At 46.3% G+C, this 17,188-nt stretch overlaps 1 protein-coding gene across 2 annotated transcripts in view; it reads right to left on the bottom strand.

The window, feature by feature from the left end:
- ERG (ETS transcription factor ERG) overlaps nucleotides 1–16,798 on the bottom strand; it is a 142,559-nt gene extending 125,761 nt beyond the window's left edge. For both annotated transcript variants that reach the window (XM_066314173.1, XM_066314176.1), the window contains exon 1: nucleotides 16,742–16,798. The gene's annotated coding sequence lies outside the window, so the exon portion shown is untranslated. The remainder of the gene's footprint in view (nucleotides 1–16,741) is intronic.
- Between the last annotated feature and the right edge of the window lie 390 nt (nucleotides 16,799–17,188).

Genomic DNA, 17,188 nt, shown 5'->3' with positions numbered 1-17,188 from the left:
AAAATATCACCAATTTATCCAAATAGGAAATACAGGCAGTGCTTTGTGGAGGTACAAGATATCTGCAGGTGCCTCTACAGTATCCAAATCTGTGATTTGGCCAGGAATTTTGCCAGGTTAACAAGAAGTCTAGCAAAGAAACAAAGAAAATATTAATTTCTCATAGTGGTTTAGGCTCCAGTTTTCCTCAAAGATTCTTGAATCTATTTCAGTCTCAGTGAAAAAGGGATATTCAAACAGAAATAGCTCTCTGTCCAAAGACCAAGGCACCTACACCTTATTCACATGATGAACTCACTTTTTGTGACAAATGTATCTGTTATCTATTGCCCTCAGTAAATCTTGGGAAGAAAAATACCAAGCAGAGAGGTAATTCATATTCAGAGCAAAACAGGAATATTTAGTAAGACTGTATTTAAAATAAATGTTCTTTCATAAGAATATGATCAGCAGAAGTTGCCCTCGAGAAAATCAGCACTGCAGCAAAATAATATATTTGTATTTGAACAAGAATTAAAGAATATTCAGATAATCTGAGACATTTTCAGATTAAACAGAAGTGTGTTAACTCTATTGACAGCGCTTCTAAATAGCATTATATAAAAACTGATTTTAAACTATGAATGTTTTAGTGGTGAAGTCAGAACAACATTGTTCCTTATCCACAGCATGGCAAGCTTTTCTCTCACAAACATTTTGACAAAAGAATAAATTGCAGATGTCTGTTTTTCAACCCGCCCATAAAAAAGACCTGAAAAACAAAAAAACCAACTCAACAAAAAACCTCCAACTACTAAAAGGTAGAAAATAACCAGGGAGAATTATGACCAAATGCCAGATATTAAAAAGTTCTCCACATGTGGCACAGAAAGAAACAGCCAACTCACTGCAATTGTCTGCTTAACAGGTTGAGCCTCTCTCCAACTGGTAGCAATCAGGCAGGACACTAGAGCGGGCAGGAAATCTAAAATTAGGTTTTACTACCTATAATGGAGGATTTATGGGATAATTTAATTGGCAGTCTTGGGACTGAAACCCATGGTGGGGGAACAAAAACATCTTTCTGGATCTACTCCCTGAACCCTTCCTGTAGTGGGCTGAACAATAAAAAGCGCTGGGGAAATAACCTGGAGATGTAATATCCCCTTTTCTCGTGGAAAGCAAGTGGTGCATGACAACGTCTGTGGGTGTGTGGGGCTTCAGCAGAGACAAGAGGCAGCCGTGAATTGATGCAAACTGATTTTTCTTCTTTTTTAGGAGAAGTGAATTGCTTCCTGTAGCGAGATGTGCCTGTAAGGACATGAGAGATGATGAAGAGCAGGCTGGAAATCAAAGCTGTGAGGGCACGAAAGCACAGCCCCAACACTTCACTGCCTGTGGCAGATTGAACCATCCTGAGACAGCCACTGCCAACCCCAAGATCTGCTGAGCCATTTGGGCTTCCCTTGTGGCCCCTCTGTGCCGACACAAACCTTTGAAAGCCAAACCCCAGGGATGTCAGAAACACCTCCTTGCCTTCCTGTGCTCTCCAGGAGAGCTTTGAAAGGGTTACCATCCATTCTCTGCAGGCTGGAAGGCTGTGCAGCTGGACAGGGGGGTAACAGGATCCCCTGCTCCATCCCCAGGCGTGTTCCACCCCTGCCAGCACTTGCTACTGATGCCTTTCCCTGGCTTATTGTGTTTATTAGATGGGTTTGGGGGGGTTCAGAGAGAGAGGAGCAAGGACAGGTCCCACTGTCACTGAGTGATGGGGATGAGCTCCCACGTGCTGCTGGCAGGTGATTCCTGGTCATTTCACTGTAAATTCTTTAAAAACCACGGATCCCCAACTAAGTAGCTGGCTGGGATGCAGGGAACAGACTGACATCAGAATGAGGGAGCAATAGCCCCACCAAGCCCTTCGAGAGCCCATGTCCTGACTCTGCAGTGCCACCAGCAAATCCACAATCCCCTGCTGAGATTCCTTTACCGTTTGTTTTTCCCATCTCTCAAATCCAGCGGTTTAGAGAATGGCCGTCACTCATCTCCACTCCCAACTCCTGGAGCCAAGGCCTACCCATTCCAAAAGCTTTCCTTGTAATGGGATCTCCACTGCAGACTTTTATGAAGCCATTATGGCATTTGACCAATGCCTTCAGCTTTAAAACACGTGCACAGTCATCTTCTCTTCCGTGGTGACAAGTTTTGAGAGGATGACAGAGGAGTATGTTTAGTGTTATTACCTCTGGCTTACCACTGGCAATGCCAAAAGGAAATGTAAACAATCGAGTCAGTGTAACAATCCTTGATTATTATTCTTACAACAGCCCTGACATCATGTTATAAGCTATCATAAATTAAAAGACGCATTCCCATTTATTTCAGAGATCAACACGCAGGAAAAGGCTGAAAAAAGTTTCAAGGCTGTCTCAAGAAGTTCTCTCTCAGCACATTTTAAACTTGATTGGTATGACATGAAAAAGTCCCAGAAACAGTGGAAAATTAACTCATTTCAAAAATCATCTTTTGGAGAAGCTTTGCTGATAGTCACTAAGTCTGCAGTGAAATCAGTCAGGCAGTTTGGAAACCAACCCACTGGGAAGGCTACAACAACTCAAAAAAAAAAAAAAGATATTTAAGTAAATCTAAGTGTGGCAATTTCAAGATTGGGCTCAGTTTTTTTCCCCCTTCTGACCTTTTGAATATCAACCAATCAACCATCCTTTATTTATTGCTTTTTATACAGTTCTTCTTCTTTTTTTTTCTTTTTTTTTTTTCTCCTGGTGATGTGAAAAATAAAAGTGCCATTACCATCAACAGAGTAAAGTTTTGCAGTTTTTAAGTAATTTATGCTCCTCCACAAAAAGGACCACCACACCCCCTGACAAAGACCTATCATTGCTATCTCTAGGATGCTGTTGAAATGTCAAATTAGGATCTTTCCATGATCCTGAAAAGTGTCCTTTCCCACAGATCAATTTACTGTCTATTTCAAATTATATTTGACCTTTACTTTATATTTGAAATGTTTCTTCTACAAACTTCCCTTTTTATTTTCCCCTGGCTTAGATTTTCTTCCTTTGGGGATAACATAATTACACCGACATAAAGAAGAAAACCTTTGTGTCTTAAATATTGCCTCTCTGTTGCCTGAACTTAAAATATGTGAAAAGTTTATAGACCTTGACAGATTCAGGGTGTGGTACAACACACTCTCCTTCATGCAATGCAGCCTCCATCTGCAAGCAAGTTGCCTTTTCATGGAAATACTATTCAGAGAGCATTTCCATAAAAATTCACCCTGGCACCGCTCTGTTTCTCTTGTCATTCGCCCAGCTGTGTTCCTGCCTTGATTGAGTTCTCATCTTGAATAAGGCGCAGCAGTCATTTTCGTGGGGGGGAGCTGGGGGAACTTTCCATCTTTTTACGTAAGAGCAAAGCCTGTGGTCGGTGCAGCGGGGCTGCAGGAGGCATCAGTAAAAACCCAGGGCAGTCGGATTTGCAGCCAGAGACGGTCTGAGCACACATTTCAACATCCTCCTGCCCTCGTTTCTAGCTCCTTACCAAAGACAAGGAATGCAGCACGCTGAGTCCCAAACTTCGCTTTGCCCAGATGAAACACCAGGTTTTCCTGGGGGTTGGAACAAGATGATCTTTAAGGTCCCTTCCAACTCACCTCATTCGTTCTGTGATTGTCAAAGTCCTGGCTGGGGTCAACACAAGCCCCACACACTGAGCAGGAGACAGGGCCCAGAGGAAGAAGAGATGTGTTGGAACCTGGGCACTGAGAATTCCAGGCTTTCTGTGCTGACAGGCACTGAGCCCCAAGCAAACACTGCATTGACCTGAGCCCGTGGAAAAGGCTCCCAAAAATTGAGTGACAGCACTGGGATTGTGGCTCTGGAGTTTGAATAGAAGTGTGTGATATCACAGGGTGGAAAACTCAGAGTTTAAGGATTTAGAATACAATAATATATACAAAGTAAGATGGAGGTTTTAGGGCAGAGGCTCAGTCCTTCTTTTTCACCTTCTTCTTCATGGGTCTGGGTGATATTTTGTAAATGGGTACAAAATTCCGCATTGCGGGCCACAGGTGGCTGGTTATTAGGTTAAAAGTAAAAATAATTCAGATGTCATTTCTTAATAGGACAGTTTATCCTTATATTGTCTTATAAAGAGAGTGATACGGCTCCATTTTTACTTTGTTAGCTAGAAGTGCTGTAGAACTCAGAGTTTGTGAAACCGTAATAGAGATAAGAATTAATAAACATCCGAGTCCAAACAAGAAATACCGTATTGAGCATTTAATTCCAACTCTGGCAGAAAAGAAGATAAAAGCAACAGAGGTGCAGAAGAAAGGAACCATCCTTAAAGAAGAGATCACCTGTCCCAGGTGGTCAAGTTAAACAAGGTCACGCCACTGCTCCTGCCACTGCTCCTCAGCCACCAAGTGCCAGCAGTGCCCTGGAACCTTTTATTCTCCTCACCACCAAGCCAAGATGGGACTGATATTTCACCATTTCCCAAAAACTCTCCCACTCCTGAAGCAGGAAACAGCAAGGCCACTGCAAGAGGGATCCCAGGATGGCCTCGAGTGGCCCACTGAGCCCTGGGCCACTACCTGGAAAATGCAAATTCAGCTTTCCCAATGCAGATGGGGACACCAAAGAAATCAGAGGCTGCTCCCAGCAGGTGGATGAGCCAATGTCCCACCGTGGCACCAAGGCAACGACACCCAGTGCTGGGGCTCACACATCACCACGCTCTCCTGCGTTCAAAAGGCATTTGGAGCACGCTTCCCAAACGCAAATACTAAATTCTTATTTTAAATTATGGGGTTTGTACTTTTCCTGAAGCGTTTGCCCTGCGCTGAGGCTGGAAATGGACAGTCTGCGGTCTCTTTTAGGAGCTGTTTTTATCCTCTCCCAACCCAAGTGGTAAACCACTAATGGCATGAGCATTTTTCTCATTATCAGTTACAATGTTAATGACTCTTATTTAAGCAAGCAGTATTTTAAAAACCTTTCAGCCTTGCTTGTTCACTTATTAGACCTCAGACTGTTTATTGTGTCTTCTCTTAAGAGAGTTCTTTTATGATGTTAAAGGGAGGAGCCATTTCAAGACCGAGCAGCAATTTGCATCAGTAAACACTTTAAGGAACATGTTGCTCCAGTGTCTTAAAACTGACTCATTCTCAAAATCCCTTGCCTGAAGGATCAGTGCACTCTGGTGCTCAGGTCTAACTGCAAATAGCTAAATGCTCAAATAAAATCAGGGTCTAGCAGCTGAAGCAAAGGCAGGTTTTAACCTGTGATCCCAGCGTTGGGATCTAAAACTCTGCCTTGTAATCTTGTGCAAAATGCTCAGCCCACTCTCAGAAAACACTGACAGAAACAAAGTGTTTCAACTTTATTTGCCTTAACCCCCCCATCTCCAGGACTCCAGAGCCACTCACACAGATGAGGACAGGCTATAGAGATTATTTTCACACAAAGGACCATAAGGGACTTTCATTAGCTTCCCCTTTTTTTTTTTTTTTTTTAATTATCAAGCCCCATCCCAACAGCGACACGGAGAACAACAGAGGCCTCATCACAGCTACATAATGGAACTCACAGAGAGGTATCCAGGCTTGGAATGGGAATGGGCAACTTTAGGGAGGCTAAGAAAGCCAAGCACAAAGGCTCTGGCAGCCAAAAAATCAGAGCACATTCATAAAACAACAGCCCAAGGTTTTGAAAAGCATCGAACAAAGTGGTTGCCAAAGGGCTGCTGTCATCTCCAGGAAAAGCAAGCATGCCACAGATATTTCCTGTGCACGCTGATCCTGGGGGAACAGTAAAAGTGGGTTATTACACAGACCTACTCTCAGTGTTCTCACTTTCATAACACACACGAGTGTTTCCTCACTGCATCCATTCTTGCTCCAAGCCCTTGGTGGGCAGCATACCTAACTCAGCTTTTGTTTAAGTTCTTATGTTCTTCCCAGGTAATTGGCCCTACGGGACTTTAATCTAAATGGAGTGTGTCTTTGTAGGGACCTCGCAGAGGTATTTCTAATGTTTAATGGTCTCCTGAATTACTACTTTTCCTCCCACTGTGAAGGAAATGGGCTCACCGCTTCCCCATGGCATTCATTACCACTGGAAACACGGATGTGGAAACAGCATCCCTCAGCCCATCCCGTGCAGCAAAAGCACGTGGAAGGAGAGGCAAATATTCATCTTCCTTAACAGCAAAGGACTTGCTCCACCCACGTGGATGTGACCAAGCAAAGGTTCCACTCATGTGAACACAATTCACCTGCCTGGGCTCACCCCAGGAGGGTGAGGGAAAGGGATCCTTGATGTCCATGTCACCCTGGATCCAAGGTGATCCAGGAAAAGGATCACCCTGGCTCAGGGTGACATGGACACGTACCTGGCAGCGTGTGAGAATGGGGATCAGGCTCTGTGGGGTTATTTGTTATTTGCAGCCCATGTCTTAATGTCTTCCAGAGCCCCAGCAGCCCTCACACCATATGTGGAGTAAGAGCACCGTGGAGTAACTGGTTAATGAGTTATTCTCACAGCCAGCTCCCCTCAGGAGCTGGTACACAGCTCAGCGCCTGCCAGCAGCACAGTGGAGAACCAGCTCTCAACTGCTGTCAATACCTAATTTAAAACCTGTGCAATTATGGCACTACAATAGTAACATTTAGTTCACCTAGGAGCCAACTGCCTCATTCATTCCCTCTGTCCCTGGATCAGGAATTGTGTGTCCAGCAGGAGCAGGGCAGGGATTGTCCCTCTGTGCTCCAGGGCTGTGTCCAGTTGTGGCTCCTGCAGGAGAGCCCTGGAGGGGCTGGAGCGTGTCCAGGGCAGGAGCTGGGGAAGGGGCTGGAGCCCCAGGAGGGGCTGAGGGAGCTGGGAAGGGGCTGAGCCTGGAGAAAAGGAGGCTCAGGGGGGAGCTGGTGGCTCTGCACAAGTCCCTGCCAGGAGGGGACAGCCGGGGGGGTCGGGCTCTGCTCCCAGGGCACAGGGACAGGAGCAGAGGGAACGGCCTCAGGCTGGCCCAGGGGAGGCTCAGCTTGGATATCAGGGAATATTTCTTCAAGAAAGTGTTGCTAAGTGTTGGAATGAGCTGTCCAGGGAGGTTTGGAGTCCCTGTCCCTGGAGGTGTCCAAGGAAGGCCAGGACATGGCACTCAGTGCTCTGGGCTGGGTGACAAGGTGAGGTTCATTCTGTTTGGATTTGATTATTTTAGAGGTTTCCAACTTTAATGATCCTGTGTTTCTGTAGCACAGAAAACTTCTAAACCAGCCCTACTCCTGCACTGGAGCTGAAAGTTTCCCTTCAGACAACACAAACGGGGCTGAGAAGGGAGGGACATCCCCAGGGCCACTCAGTGCTGGGTTAGTGACAATCCTGTGTGTCCCACAAAGCCTGCTGGGCTTTTCCTCCCTTTCCCTGCCTGCTGAGATCACCTGACCTGCTTCAAGAAAAGGAGACAATATTAGAGGTGATGTGCTCTGGCTGTAAATGTCATCATATCCAAAACGCCTTTCAGATTTAAACCAGAAAAATAATAGGATTCCCCAGCAAGAGGAAGCTACTGGATCCGGCAAGGAATTAAAGCAGGAGACCTTGACAACAAATCTTCACTGACTCCTGCCTGCCAAGGGACTGGGAGGAGGCCAGAGATGGAGCAGGAGGGAGTTGTGACATCTGCAGGCTTATGACCCATGTCACCTTCCTCCGTGAAAGATGAGCCCACACAGAGAAAGTGGAAATTCTCTGAGCTCGTACAAGGGAAATTTTATCAACAGAAAAAACAGTGGCTGTTTCCTGTGTGAAAAAGATGGTGCCTTTAAATGCTGTAGTAACCGGGGGGGGGGAATTAAGGCTTTAGAAAATCAGCAGTGAGAACACTTCCAGGGCTTTCCAGCCCCAGCAGAATCATGAGGAAGAAACACTTCAGCTGAAGAGCTTTGCCCCCTTTGAAAGCCATCAGAGAAGCTTCAGCCAACTTCAGCAAGGACAAGATTTCATCCACTGTAACAGAAATTCAGAGTTTTCAAACTCTTTCTCGGGTTACTCTGGAACAGAGGAGGAAGAGGAATTTATGGGTTGGTGCTCTTTTTCCATGTAAAACCAACTGGAAGTGGTAAATACGTTAAAACAGGCTTGTTGTTTTTCTTTTCAAGAGAGCAACGCTCCAAAGGAGAACAACAGGACTGTCAGACACCCAGGAGCACATGTGGTGTGCTTACACCACTGGTTTTGAGTTTCTGTGCACCAGCCAGGCTCCAGCTTCCCACCAAACCATTAAAAACGACAGAGGGACGAGAAGAGTTCAAAAATTCACTATCACCTACTTAGCCGGGAGTGACTCCTTGTGAAATGATTTGCCTCGCTAATCCTTTCCATGGAATGCAGATGAGAGTCCACAGGGATGGGGATCTGGACCGGGCTCCATCAGCCTCCCCAGGAGCTGGAGGGGCCCTGGGCTCACCAGTGCAGGGGGAACTCGCCCCTGGTGTGAGGGACAACCAGCCTGGGGCTCTGGTTGCCAGAGATGATTTGTTTCCTCGCAGGTCCATAAACACGGATTACATCAGTGTGGTTTCAGGCTCGTTTTTAGCCGAGGCCACTCAGCCCAAGAGGAACCAGAGGCAGTGGTCATACGGAGCCTCTCCGTGCTCCAGATGAGCCCACTGATCCCAACCTGCTCCTGCAGGGACACGAGGATGCCAGAAATTCTGGCCAGAATTCGCCCAACCGTAACAGGCAGGAACGAGGGATCACGCTTTTCCACCGCAAAACGGTAAAACTATCCAAGCACAAATCCCCTCCCCAGGAATTTCAAATGCCTTCTTTCTTGCTCTTCCTGGTGTTAAACACATGTTACACTTGCCTGACAAAACGTGCACAGTTTGTCTGGGTCCAAAGCAGAGGCTGGAGCGCAGCAAACGTCCTCACTCTCACTCCCATTCCGGCCTTCCAAGAGAAGTGCCAGAGAAAGGATTCTATTTTTGTAAGAGTTTAAAGGGCACGGTCAGAAAAGTGACTCTGTAAAAAATGGCACCTTTTCATCCAGCAGATCTGTTCCCAGTGAGTATTCTGAGTCATGTCTGCTTACTTTAGTGACCAAAATAGATTTTTAGTACTTCTCGCTCCTCTCTAGTCCTGCGGAACCAATGCAGCAAAGAGGGAGTTGTACAAATCCTATCTTGGACCAAAACCTGTCAGGATGGGCAGAAGGGAGGGCTGGATGTGCTCCTGTGGGTGGCTGAGGGGACAGTGCCCCCCACCCCAGTGCCACAAATGCCACATCACGCAGGGATGTGATAGCCAGAGGTTCGGGAGGGGAGGACAGCCCAAATTCCCTGCACCTTGGCTCCTGCATCCTTCAACAACCTGATCCTGAACCCCCCATCCCACATTCCTGCTCTGCAGACAGACCACAGGCCGAGCTCCCTGGGCTCACATTTGGTTACAACTCTGTCTCCTGTGAACTGCCATGGAAATCACAAACAAATAAACTCGGAGTTCACCCATCCTTCCCCACTGGCTGCATGCAGAGCTGCTCTGCACGTCTGGCTGCAGCTCTGCTGTGCTCCTTGCAGGGACCACTGTCATCAAGGGGCTAGAAACTGCCCCTGACAAGTAAAAAACTCATGGGCTGTCCAAAATGAGCCTTCCACACTTGTAAGTTGGAAATCTCCAGAGAGATTCAACCAAAGTAGAGACCCAAGGCTGTCATCTATACAGTTGGACCAGCCAAAAAAAAAAAAAAATAAATCAATCACTTTAAATGGTTGTTATTATTTCCTTCATGGGCAGAACAGACTCCTAAGAGAAAGGCAGCAGCATTAATCCATTCCTATCTTACTCTGAAGCTGAAAGAAATGATGGCTAACTTTCTCTTACTCTGTTTTTAAAGGAAGTTAAGAGATCAGTGCAGAAAGGATAAAAGGGTTTTCTGTTGCTGTTCCTAACGTTCCTATTTCTAAACAAAAAGGAAGCTCAACAGTAAAATTTTTTACTTTAAACTTTAAAATTAAAATTATAAATAAGCAATAATAATAATTTCCACTCAGACTGTAATATTCATCTGGTCTCTCTGCTATATTTTACTTACATTTTTTCCTTCAGTCTCCCCAAGATCAGCTGCTGGAAGGCCTGGATTTGTCTCTGGGTGCAGAATTCAGAGCACTCCAAACCAGCCACATTAAAGCCAAAATACCCAGTCCTGCAACCCTAATTCCTACCCATGCTCCTGGACCATCTTCTGCATCTTCAGTGTCTTTCCTAAATGCTCATCACTGTCTCAGACTGCCAAGATCAACCTGTCCTCTGGCCAGGCTGGAATCCACACAACTGCTGTCAGCCAGATCCTTGATTTTTGGATGGCTACAGCGAGGTGAGGTGAATCCCACCCTCCCAAAGCCATTTTTCAGTCTCATCCCTTAGAACTGACTTCTCTGCATGGGAGAAGGAAGAGGCCAGGTTCAGGTTTCTCCAAGCTCTTCGTTTCAAGGGGGTGATGAATTGCTCTGCTGAAATGAAGGTGCCTTAGAGGTGCCTACAAAAGGTGGTGTCAGGATGTTGACACACATATTGGTGACAGATGATTTGGCTTGTCTCGGTTGCAAGAGATACACAGACTGCTACAGAATGTTTGCTATAAATACATAAAAATACCAGAGAACTTATAAATGCGGCGAAGGAATGAAGAGCACCAGCCCAAATTCCTTCCCAGCTTTACATTCTGGGAGAACGCAATGAAATTTAAGGAAAGGCACAAGGTATCGACCAAGACTAAACTAGATCTTGATTTGATATTAAATCCTTTATCTTTTCTTAATGTGGTAATAAAACCTTTATTTTTTTTTTTCCTTTTCCAAATCTGTTTTTAATGCAAATTTTTCCACAAGCCTGAGTTAAAAAAAAAAAAAAAAAAAAAAAAAAAAAAGAAACAAACCCTTCTATAAGTCTTTAAAGAACCAACTACAATCAGAACAATCAATGGAACAGCAACAGAAGTTCTTTAGAGAAACGATGGAGAACTTTTCCCATGCCTGCTTTGCAAGTCCTGCAGATCAGCTGCTTTTCCAAGCAGATTTTTCAGCTTAGTCTCAGTGCATGTTGCAATGCAACATCTTTATGTTGCTTTAGTAGTTAATCCTTTGTGTGTAATTTGTGAACTCTATAGAGAGCAGTCCGTTTTATAAACAGAATTTTAAACCACCAGGTTTAAATTTATTGCAGGGTTTATTCAGAACTGACAAAGCCTCCTTAGAAAACGGAATTTTGCTAAGAAGCCTTTCCTTCTGCGTAACTACAAGACTTCCTTCTGTATAAAACCCTGTTCTACTTACACAGAAAAATATAAACCATAAAATTGTTCGATTGCCATTTTTTTCTTGGTTAATTTACAGAAAGAGATATACTGTGCAATTTTGCAAATCCCTGATTTTTACAGGTGCATTTAAACGCATTAAAAATCACACACTGTGCGCATTACAACTATTAAGTATAAAAATATAAGTGATTTGTTGAAAGATTTTTTTTTTTTAGTCAAACCAGGTCAAATATACCAGGTTTATCTGCACTTGAGAAGCTAAAAATAAAACAATCAACTCAATGTAAAAATTATGGAAGCGGGAAGCTTACATGCCTTAAAAATAAGAAGAAATCACTCAGATTTCACAAAACATTTTGTTGTAAGTCATCTACAGGGCAGCAAAAGCTGCTCCTCCTACACTAAGGCTCCTAGAACCAGAAAAATGAAACGACCTGAACAGCTGATAAATCAGTGCATGTTTTAACAGCATAATAGAAAAAACAAAAAAAAAAAAAAGGAAACAAATCCTTACCGACCACTTGTAGCAGACAACAAAAGGCAGGAGGAAAAGATGCTAATTCAGCAGGCAATGCATTTGGGATGATGGGAAACCAAGAAACCTTCCCCTGACCCACTCACACCTGCAGAGCCACAGCCAAGGCTGTGACCTGCTCTGCTCTCCTTGGGGCAGGAGCTGAGTGCTGGGCACAGGCAGCATTCCCAATCCCCAACTCCCAAACCCTGCAGCTCTCCTTGGAGCAGGAGCTGAGTGCTGGGCACAGGCAGCATTCCCAATCCCCAATTCCAGACCTCACAGCTCCAACACCTTTGCACAGCACCCCAAATCACTCTCCCGCCGCGGCCAGGGCGAGCTCAATCAGGGCTTTCCTCCCTTCCTCCCGCTGCCGTGGCTTTGCGAGGTGAAAAGAAAACAAGTCTGTTTCATTAGGGACCTCCTGGAGGAAGCTCAGAATTTGGGTGTCTGGGCAGAGCTGATTGAAACCACATTTTTGAGGCGGAATTTGCTGCACCGGGCTGGCGCGGCGGCCGCCGTGCTCATCATCCCCAACCAGCCAGCCTCGCTCTCCCCAATCAACAGCTAATTAGGAATGTGGAGATCCCAGCTCTGGAGGCTTGAAACACAACTGAAGGCAGTATTTGTTGGGCAGGAGCAGCACCTGAGAGAGGCAGCAGATTTGGAATATCCCACCAATGCACGAGTGGCCAAGCCGGAGCACGGCATCTTCCCGCGAAGGTTGGAAGCAACGCTGCTGCCAAGACCCTTAAACAAGCACCTGGGTGTTGTATCATGTGTTAAATATTAAAATTAATCAACGCAGAAGGCCTCAAAGCAAAACCAAACCCTCACCTGTGCACAGAAACCACTCCCCAACCCAATTGTGGTCAGAGCCAGGGTTGTGTGGCTACAGCTCGAGGCTCTGGGGTTTCAACCATCCCCTTTCAAAGCTGGTTGTATCCCCAGCTAAAATGAAAACATGTGTTTATTGTGTTTTTTTTTTCTTTGGGCAGACGATTAATATTTATGTGATGCATTATCAAACAAAAAATAACTATGTATTTTGTTCCTGGAATAATGGGGTTGGTTTTTTTTTTTTCTTGTTGGACTGAAGCTGTGCCAAGGAGGAATTGCAGCTGATGCAAGCAGCGTGCAAGGACAATCCACTTAACCATGGCAGCTTTCTAAATGAAAAAGGGGCATTTCTGAACGAGGGTAAGTTGAGGGAAATAATTGCTGTGGTGGAATCTCACACTCCACACAAGGCAAAGTGCCACCCAAGGCAGAAAGAGATTCCCCCTGCCACAGCAGTGTGGGAAAAGCAGGCGTGTTGCAAATCCATTCGTGCTTATTTTAGATCAAGTCTCATTTTTTGCCCTCAAACAACGTAAAAAATACCTCTCTGCACACATTTTACTTTTGATACATCGCTGCTTAATGGGGACATGCACTGTGTCCACAGCAGAATAAACTCTTTGGGTTTCATTGTGGAATTGCTGTTTCTTGAATTCAATTAACCCCTCCAGGTTATACACAGACCACTAAATATAAATAGAAGAGGTTAAAATGCAGTTTAAATATAACAGATATGGCCACAACTCCATATTTAGATATACCCTTTAATTTTTTCCTATTGCCTACTTTTTACTTACATTTAAATTTAGCAAAGTAATTTTAGACTGCCCGTTTACTACCTACACTGTGAAGGAAACAGATTAGATTAGATACCACTGTCTTCCAAAATGACAAATTGATACAAATTTTTTGGACTTAAACCTTCAGCCAAGAGGACAAAATGCTCGATTTTCCTGAGAAACTTGCGTGTCAAAAAGGGCACGGCCAGAACCACCCTGGGCAGCAAAAACTATTCCAGTGGCTGTGAGAGAGCAGCCAGTTGTGGATATAATGAAAACCAGTGTGGTGTTATCGCACAAAAGGTAATTCTTCCAACCCAAGGCAAACAACATTATAATTCAGGCTGAAAATATCTTTGCCCCAGCGTGAACTTCTTTTTTTTTTCCTTCTTTTTTTTTTTTTTTTTTTTTTTTTTTAACGAAAACATTTTAAATCAACGGTATAGAAGTGCCATAGAAAGCACACACTAATCCCTGGCATCCCTTCCCAGCTGCACAGAAAACCAGCGGGCAGCTTTAGGCACTCAGGGCTAAGCCTGCCCCGCTGACCTCAGCTGATATGGATCAGGCCCAAAGGGCCCTTTCCCACCTTACCCCCTGTCAACAACTTCCACCTCGAGTTGGGGACACAGATTTCCACAGAGCTGCTCACATGATTCAAAGGAGTGCCCTTACGGCTGCCTTTTCCTGAAAAAAAAAACCAAAACCAAAAAAACACGACTATTCACTTAAAAAGAAAATGGCAAGCTTCCTGATAGTGGAAAAAAAAAAAAGCCCCAGTGCAATGGATATTCAAGTGAAAGGGTTTGTTCCAGCCCAACCATTTTAAATTATTTTGTTGCTACCTGCTTCTAACTCCTGGAGCATTTAGTAAATACAGAAGAAAGGAAATGTAAAATGTCTTGTTTTGGGGCTACCAGAGATGCCATCAGCACCGCAAAAGCCTCTTGTGTGTGTGCTTTTTGATCCTCACTGGAGGAGGAACTGCTGTGTTGAGGGATCACAGTGAAGCCCTCAAAATTAAACACTCTGCAGAGGGAGAGCAGTGCCACGAGCCCCACGCTGTGACAGCAAAGCACCGGGGGTCTGGAGAAAGCGCAGTGGGAGAAGGATTTGCCTCATCAGTAGCCAGGTATTCTGCTCACGGGGTGCTGCTCAAAGCAAGGGGACTGCCACAGCCTTCCCAGGGTTTTGTGTTTGTTTACACATAAAACAAACTTCCCACAGCAGAGCAGGTAGTGAAGACACCTTCACAGGGCGGGCTCTTGGGCAGAATTGTCATCGGAACCCCGACAACAGCGGGATCCAAACTGGTGGTTCCAGAGGGAAAAGGACAAACAAACCAGCATCCTTGTGATGAGAGACACAACTCCCAAATCTGGAACAATCTGGGATTTAAGCTCATGGTTGCCATCACTGCGAGTCCTCACTGGATTCACACACAGCGGTTTCTTCACTGCCTTAGAAAGAGGTCAAATTCATTTAAAAGAAAGTGAGAGAAGCCCACAGGCACTACTCCTGCTTAACAACCAACAGAAGGAGAGCATGCATAATATTTACAGGTCCATTAGAATCTATCTCTAAGAACCAAATGCTACAGAAATGACAATCCAAAGGGAGTAACACCTCAGGAGCAAAAAGTCCGACTAATCACACCTAGGACTTATCCTGACAGATCATTTATAAAATTCCTGTAACATGTAACTCTATCCAGTACTGCATGATTTGTTTAACTTTGGGACTAAATTGTGGGAGGTGGGGACAGATGCTGTTCAAAGCTCTAAACCCTGAAATGTTTTTGGAGCTGGTATTTTTTTTTCTCACAAACATTTTCAAAGAACTTGCCATTGTTTGCCCACATACCCATATGAAACAGAAAATTATTCTGCTGCTATTCCAATATACCATATCTCTGTTTCTATAAATGCCCTTTAAGAAATAGATCAAGCAATCAACATAAAAATATAATTGTCTCGTGTTAAGTATGGCTTGGTCTGTTTATGCCTTTACTTATTTACTTTTAATTGGGAAACTATCAAATAATTTATTTCTCTCCTTGATGTTCCTATCAGTTCAGGTGTGCCTGAAATCACATCCCTGATACACACATCCCAACAGAAGTTTACATTTCATCCCCCAGTGAGAAGTTGTCTTTCCCTGCTTCACTTGTTTCAGTGAAACCAGGGAAGTGCTCAAAGGGTTAAACCAAAGGAATGTGACATTTCTCCATGTGCAGTTCATAGACCTATCCTGGTTTTCCTAATGGACTCAAAATTACATGGGCAGAACGGGGCAGAATGTAATTTCCAAACTCTTGCTTCAGAGCGGAGTTAATTCACAGAACCACACTTAGAATACAAATAAATAATAATTAAAAAAAAAAAAACTTCATTAAAGAACTAGCCGTTTCCTCGCACCGCGGGCTCCCGGCAAAGGCAGCAATGAATGGGAGTTTATGTTAGCCAGAACTTGCAACTCCCGCTTTTGTAAATACAATTTGTAAATACAATTACGTGCACTCCAAACTTTGGTGGCGAAGTCATCTGGCCACCAAAACAACCCCGCGTATCCCTGACTCCGAAAAGTACCAAACCCAACCACGACTGCTCTCAGCCACGCAGGTAATCGAAGGTTTTCCTCCGCGCAAGAGCTGCCCAAAAGCTGCCCCTTTTTCAAAAGCTATTAGTGAACTGAATGATGAATTGCTGAAAGAATTACAAAGGCACCCACGCTGCTATCACGATCCAGAGGCGGGGTGGGGGAGAGAGAAAGTGATGGCGAGGGGGGAACGCGGTATCATTTCTGCCCGAAAAGCCAGCAGCCAGCCCGAAGCCACACAGAACCCTTCAAAACTTAGAGAAACTCGGGCAGGGCTGGCGCAGAGGATGCGCGGCTGCCGAGCCCTCGGGGCTGCTCACGGTCCGGGGACACCCGGCCGGACACTGTCCCCGGCTGGACACTGGTCCCATCGGCCGGACACTGTCCCCGGCTGGTCACTGGCCACATCGGCCGGACACTGTCCCCGGCTGGTCACTCTCCCCATCGGTCACTCTCCCCATCGGTCACTCTCCCCATCGGTCACTGGTCCCATCGGTCACTCTCCCCATCGGCCACTCTCCCCATCGGTCACTCTCCCCATCGGCCACTCTCCCCATCGGTCACTCTCCCCATCGGCCACTGTCCCCATCGGTCACTCGCCCACGTCCCCGCCGCTCCCGCCCCGACGGCCGGCGCTCCGCTGTCCGCTCCCTCCGCACGGCAGCCCCGAAGGGAAAGCACTTACCGGGCTGGGGCTGGGGTCACTGCGGGCTCCCGGGGAGCGGGGACGGGGCGGGACGGGGACAAGGCAGCGGCCGCCAGCGGCGGGAGCCGGGCAGGGAGTGAGGCGGCGGGCAGCGGCGTTGCCGACCGCGGTGAGTCACTTCAGTCGGGACGGGCTCAGCCCATCGCGCTGGCCCCCGGCTCCGGGCGCCTCTTCCTCTCGCTCTCCAATGGCCGAGCGCGGCCTCCCGGCGCTGCCCGGCGGCCCCGAGCCCGGGCCGCTCCGGGACCCCCGCCCCCGGGGCCCGCCGCCTCCCCCGGCCGCGCTGAGGGGCGGGAGGGGCCGGGCGGAGCTGGCGGTGAGCGGAGCCGCCGGGGGCAGGACGCGGAGCCCGGCCGCTTCGCCCCTCGGCGCGGGGAACCAGAGCGCGGCTGTGGCGGGGACCCGACGGCAATCCCTCCCTAAACC

Source organism: Sylvia atricapilla, chromosome 2 (genome assembly GCF_009819655.1).
Source record: "Sylvia atricapilla isolate bSylAtr1 chromosome 2, bSylAtr1.pri, whole genome shotgun sequence".
NCBI classification, from domain to species: Eukaryota; Metazoa; Chordata; class Aves; order Passeriformes; family Sylviidae; genus Sylvia; species Sylvia atricapilla.
The sequence above is the reverse complement of the archived record's forward strand: the minus strand, read 5'-3'. Positions and strand labels throughout refer to the sequence as shown.